This window comes from Colobus angolensis, unplaced genomic scaffold (genome assembly GCF_000951035.1).
Source record: "Colobus angolensis palliatus isolate OR3802 unplaced genomic scaffold, Cang.pa_1.0 Scaffold92, whole genome shotgun sequence".
Classification (NCBI taxonomy): domain Eukaryota; kingdom Metazoa; phylum Chordata; class Mammalia; order Primates; family Cercopithecidae; genus Colobus; species Colobus angolensis.
In genome coordinates this window covers 2809873-2816516 of record NW_012123154.1, presented here as the reverse complement: position 1 = coordinate 2816516, position 6644 = coordinate 2809873, and the positions used below count along the sequence as shown (strand labels likewise).

The 6644-nt window shown below is 42.9% G+C and overlaps 1 long non-coding RNA gene across 1 annotated transcript in view; it reads right to left on the bottom strand.

The window, feature by feature from the left end:
• LOC105504463 overlaps positions 1–3097 on the bottom strand; it is a 13299-nt gene extending 10202 nt beyond the window's left edge. The window contains exon 1 of the long non-coding RNA XR_001000611.1: positions 2805–3097. This is a non-coding gene — a long non-coding RNA (uncharacterized LOC105504463). The remainder of the gene's footprint in view (positions 1–2804) is intronic.
• Positions 3098–6644: the final 3547 nt, after the last annotated feature.

Sequence of the window (6644 nt, the reverse complement as noted above, 5' to 3'; positions counted from 1 at the left end):
TGAGGCAGAGTCTTGCTCTGTTGCCCAGGCTGGTGTGCAGTGGCACCATCTCGGCTCACTGCAACCTCCACCTCTCAGGTTCAAGCAATTCTCTGCCTCAGCCTCCCGGGTAGCTGGGATTACTGGCACCTGCCACCATGCCCGGCTAATTTTTTGTATTTTTAGTAGAGACGGTGGTTTCACCATCTTGGCCAGGCTGGTCTTGAACTCCTGACCTCATGATCCACCCACCTCAGCCTCCCAAAGTGCTGGGATTACAGGCAGGAGCCACTGCACCCACCAAGCTGTCATTTTTTACCACAATAATTTACACATGTTAATTGTCTAGAAATTAAGAATAAATTTAAAGCAACTTTGGATTTTCTTTTATTTTTTGTAGAGACAGGGTTTTGCCATGTTGCCCAGGATAGTCTTGAACTCCTGGGCTTAAGCAATCTGCCTGCCTCGTCCTCCCAAAGAGCCAGGATTACAGACGTGAGCCACCACACCCAGGCTTACATAAGAATTTAACAATTTTTTTTCAACCTGGTGAAGAGGAGAAACTATGGGCAAGTACTATACATGATTTAAAGTAAGAAAGTATATATAGCCTAGAATCTGGTAGCAAATAACAAGCAGAGACAGGAAAGCAAACAGCTTCCCATTCTTGGTGGTTAAACAGAGGAGCAAACAGCCTGACAAACTTCAAATTGCTTTGAAAGGAGAGCATCATTTTATCATGCACGCACAGTACCTGGACTATATCGACAAGCCAGACATGAAATTCCATTTGGTATGTTCTGCTAAATAAATGATGTAAGCACAGTACATTTTAGAGACAGAATCTTAAAGTATACAGCTCTAAAGGTACCACCTCCCTTTTCTCATCTGTAAGAATAAGAATCTCTTCCTCCAAGATTGTTATGAGGATCACGTCATGTAATATACACAATGCACTTGGCAATAGTCCATGCACATGGTAAACACTCAAAACTGTGGGTTACCATTATTATGGCACTTACAGTAATTATAAAGACCTTGGGATAATAGCAGACAGGCAAATTCTATTCTATATACTTTACTTAAGAAATTGTGGTGGGCCGAACACTGTGGCTCATGCTTGCAATCCCAACACTTTGGAAAGAAAGGAAGACTGCTTGACCCCAGGGGTTCAAGACCAACGTGGGGAACATGGCTGGTCTTGAAAAACACTGTCTCTACAAAAAATAAAAAAACTTAGCTGGGCATGATGGTGCATGCCTGTGGTTCCAGCTACTCAGGAGGCTGAGGTAGGAGGAAAGCTTGAGCCCAGGAGATCAAGGCTGCAGTGAGCCATGACTGTGCCACTGCACTCCAGCCTGGGTGACAGAGCACGACACTGTCTCTAAAAAAAAAAGAAATAAAAATAAATAAATTGTGGCAACACTTAAAACATTTTAGAACTATTTCTATCCCAAATGGCTTAACGATTTTTGAAAGCTGGTCAACAGTAAAAACTAGTCTATCTAGAATAACCTGTTCCCTGAAGAGTATTGCTAAGATGTTTTGCTGATCATTTGTGAAAACAGGAAAAACCTATAACACAGGCGAGGTAAAGCCATATTTTTAGAGGACATATTTAGGTTAAGGGGAACAACATATCAGCTCTCCAAATGGTATAATAAGCAGCAGACCAGTATATTTTTTGAAGAGGACATGACCTCTATAATAATGGTCATGACCATGGAATTTTAATAGTGCTCTGAAATTCCAGGACTCAGGCTTTTAGCCAAGTGTTTTGAAACTTGACCAACTAACTCTTCTTCCACGTGATAGTCACAGAAATCTTAAACACCCAAATAAAGCAAAACGACACGCTCACGGGAAGCTGTTTTCTTCCATAGTTCTGCTGAGGCTTAAAGGAGAAAGCTGAGAGGAACAAAATTCCACAGCAAAAATGTTTAAAATATCACATTGTTCAGTTCTCCCTGGGGTCTCTTTCCTTTTTCCCTGTTGTCTTTTTTTTTTTTTTTTTTTGAGACAGAGTCTTGCTCTGTCACCCAAGCTGGAGTACGGTGTGATCTCAGCTCACTGCAACCTCCGCCTCCTGGGTTCAAGCGATTCTTCTGCCTCAGCCTCCTGAGTAGCTGAGATCCGCCACCAAGCCCAGCTAGTTGTTGTATTTTAGTAGAGACAGGGTTTCACCGTGTTGGCCAGGCTGGTCTCGAACTCCTGACCTCTAGTGATCCACCCGGCTCGGCCTCCCAAATGCCGGGATTATAGGCATGGGCCACTGTGCTGGATCTTGTCTCTTTTTTCCATTATGTTTCTACTGAATCTTGTATGCTATCTGGAGCTCTGAATCTTTGGGTCTTTTAATAACTGTGTGTTGGCCGGGTGCGGTGGCTAACGCCTGTAATCCCAGCACTTTGGGAGTCCGAGGCAGGCTGATCACAAGGTCAGAAGCTCAAGACCAGCCTGAACAACATGTTGAAACCCCGTCTCTACCAAAAATACAAAAATTAGCCAGGTGTGGTGGCGCGCACCTATAATTCCAGCTACTCAGGAGGCTGAGGCGGAACCGAGAGGGCGAGTGTTGCAGTAAGCTGAGATCACACCACTGCATTCCATCTTGGGTGACAGAACGAGACTCCGTCTCAAACAAACAAACAAAAAACTGTGTGTCACTTTTTAAAACTACTGATGAAATCAGGTTTCTAATATCATCACCCAGCTGAGTTAAATCTCTAATCCCTGCAGGAAAAATTATCACAAATTATAAATCGTAGAGAACATAATTATAACAATTATAATAATCATAAAGAACACAAAGAACTATTACATACCTGTGGGCAAATAAAGCCTGCCCCCTACATAATGCTCCTTACGGAAGAAGATAGTACATCTCTGAGAATGAGAATATCTGCGAAGATCATCATGAAGTTGCTGAAGAAGGTTAAAGACTGGAAAGAAATTCATGATCAGAAAAAGGTAAAAGTATTTCTGGGACAAGATCTGTCTCACGGATAAAATGACAGGAGTCCAGGTGAGATCCTGTTCAGACTCCAAGAGGAGGTTCTCTTTGGGGCTTCTTTTAGGTTCAAAATGCCTCACATGATACATCCCAGCGTAAAGGCTGGCAGCAGCAAGGAAAGCAATGACAATGGCAACAGCCTGGAAAAGGGGCAAAATTTCCATGTTATTAGAGAGCAGGCCACAGAAGAGGATACCAGTAGAGCCCAGAAGTGATGCCACTTGGTTAATTTTAATAAGCTGAAGCCAACTTTCATGTCTAGTGAAAATCTCTGCAAACAGTTTACATTGGGCTTGTTGGACACAGGTGAGCGTGCTATCAAAAGCACATAACGATACCACCAGGTGAAGTCCACTAAGCTAGTCACCTTCTTAATAGTATTTCCAAGGAAACCACAGGAGCAGGAAGGGTACTGCATAGAAAGGGACACAGTACAAGACAGAAATATGACGACTTGAACAGCATTTAGCCTTAGAGTTGTTGGGAAAATATCCAGTCAGGTCATTAAGAACATTCCATATCATTAAAATTATCTAGGAAGAAAACAAACACACAGGATTATTTCAGTGTAGTAGAATAAACTACTGCACTCAGTATAGGACAAAAATGACCCGATTTTTTTTTTTTTAACTTATGTGAAATAACCAAAGGTGATCAGTAGAAAAGCTAATTGTTTTCAGAACCAGTTAAAAAATTTAATAACAGCAAATACTACTCAAAAGCTAATGTGCATTCACTTTGTGTTTTTTTTGTTTTTGTTTTTGTTTTTTTTTAGACAGAGTCTCGTTCTGTTGCCAAACTGGAGTGCAGCGGCACAATCTCGGCTCACTGCAACCTCTGCCTCCCAGGTCCAAGTGATTTTCCTGCCTCAGCCTCCCAAGTAGCTGGGATTACAGGCATGCACCACCATGCCCAGATAATTTTTGTATTTTTAGTAGAGATGGGGTTTCGCCATGTTGGCCAGGCTGGTCTCGAACTCCTGACCTCAGGTGATCCATCCGCTTCAGCCTCCCAAAGTGTTGGGATTATAGGCATGAGTCACCATGCCCGGCCAAAAAACATTTTTTTATTTAATTAGCCTGGCATGGTGGCAAACACCTGTAGTCCCAGTTACTTGGAGACTGAGGTAAGAGGACTGCTTGAGCCTAGAAGGTCAAGGTGCAGTGAACCGTCATCATACCACTGCACTGCAGTCTGGGTGACAGAGAAAGACTCCCATTACAAACAAACACACAAACAAAAAACAATCCTTTGAGGCAAGTACTATTATTACTCTGACTTTACAAATGAGAAAACTGAGAGCCAGAGAAGTTAAGCAACTTGCCTAGCTAATAAACAACAGAGCCAGGGTCTAACCCAAGGTAGATGACCCCACAGCATGTGCTTTCAATCTTGTGCTAGACTGCCTTCCAACAACAGCACACAGGGCCATGCCTCTGCAAAGATTGATGGCCTGTTTACACCAAGGCATAGTTTTACATAATTTCATTAGGAAAGGTTAAAATGTCAATGTTTGGCATTTCAAATTAAATCTAATTAGTATGTTATTACTGGTAATAAATGAGTAACATTACAAAATATAAGGGTTTTAAAACCATGAACTCTTCCAGCCTGACCACCTAATTGGTAATGACTTACAATACAATTTGTGAATACTGTGGGCCTTTTCAAAACAGAGTATTTTAGGACTGGGCATGGTGGCTCACGCCTGTAATCCCAACACTTTGGGAGGCTGAGGCAGGAGGATTGCTTGAGCCCAGGAGTTCGAGACCAACCTGGACAACATAGTGAGACCCCTATTTCTACAAAAAAAAAAAAAAACCAGCCAGGTGTGGTGGCTCACACCTGTCATCCTACTCAGGAAGCTGAGCCAAGAGGATTGCTTGATCCTAGGGAGGTCAAAGCTGCAGTGAGCTATGATTGCACTACTGCATACCAGCCTGGGCAACAGAGCAGTCTCTGAAAAAAAAAAAAAAAGAAGAAGAGAGGGACAGAGACTGGGTATCTTAGTAATAATACTGATTTTTCCACATAAATTAATTTTCCAGACAACCTAAGCTTACTCTTTAAATTCTAATGCCTTTACATTTTATTTATTTATTTATTTTTTGAGACGGAGTCTCGCTCTGTTGCCCAGGCTGGAGTGTAGTGGCCGGATCTCAGCTCACTGCAAGCTCCGCCTCCCGGGTTTACGCCGTTCTCCTGCCTCAGCCTCCAGAGTAGCTGGGACTACAGGCGCCCGCCACCTCGCCCGGCTAGTTTTTTGTATTTTTAGTAGAGACGGGGTTTCACTGTGTTAGCCAGGATGGTCTCGATCTCCTGACCTCGTGATCTGCCCGTCTCAGCCTCCCAAAGTACTGGGATTACAGGCTTGAGCCACCGCGCCCGGCAGATTTTAAATAGCAATCTTTTAAAAATCTCTCTTTCCAGCTGGGCGCAGTGGTTCACACCTGTAATCCCAGCACTTTGGGAGGCTGAAGTGGGTAGATCACCTGAAGTCAGGGGTTCGAGACCAGCCTGGCCAACATGGCAAAACTCTGTCTCTACTAAAAATACAACAATTCACCGGGAGTGGTGGTGTGGGCCTGTAATCCCAGCTATTCGGGAGGCCGAGGCAGGAGAATCACTTGAACTGGGGAGGTGGAGGTTGCAGTGAGCCAAGATCGTGCACTTGCACTCCAGTCTGGGTGACAGAGCAAAACTCTGTCTCAAAAAATAAAATAAAAAATAAAAATCTCTCTTTCCCTCAAAGGAAGGAGATCTGTCCTATGTGAAAGGACAGTAAAGATTCCATCTCACCTGGGTTTGATAAAAGGCCACTTCTGAAATCGTGTACAGATGTAGAAAAAGTTTCACATAGTAGAAACCAAAGACAGAATTCAGCATTTCAGTCCCTAATGTCATCAAAGAGTATGCCCAAGCAATGGGTTTGATATTTAAAAGTGCCATTTTCCATGCAGAGGAACTCTTCTTCCCTTTGTTAAAAAAAAGAAAAAGGTTAAAATTCACTGTTTGCACACAGTAGTGGATGGGGGGCAAAACATTGCTGGCCAGTACTTAATTTTAGTTAAATAAGAGTCCAAACCTATGAGCTGTATGTCCCCAGATTTAACACCTGACTTCCTTATCTATTCACTCAATATTTTTTGAGATGCTCGCCAGGAAACCTAGTTTGTATAGAGTGTGACTCCACTTATATTTTTATCTATCTCTTCGAACTTATAAAGTGGGATTTCAGCCTGGCCAACAGGGCAAAACCTCATATCCACAAAAATACACAAAGTATCCAGGCATGGTGGCACACACCTGTGGTCCCAGCTACTCAGGAGGCTGAGGTGGGAGAATTGCTTGAACTCTGGAAGCAGAGGTTGCAGTGAACTGAGATGGTACCACTACAATCCAGCCTGGGCGACAGAGCAAGACTCCACCTCAAAAAATATATATAAAATGAAGTGGGATTCATCCAAGAGCTTGGACACGATTAACTAGTGTCAAGGAGATATGTTTATGCCATTATTATCCTCCCTACTTGGTAGGGTGCAACAGAAACAGAACAACAAGGTGACAGCCTTTTGCTCAAGTCAAAAAGAAAATAAGCCCCTCATCTTAGTATAAAGTTGTTCATTCAGTAGTACAGACTTGCATTTGAAGA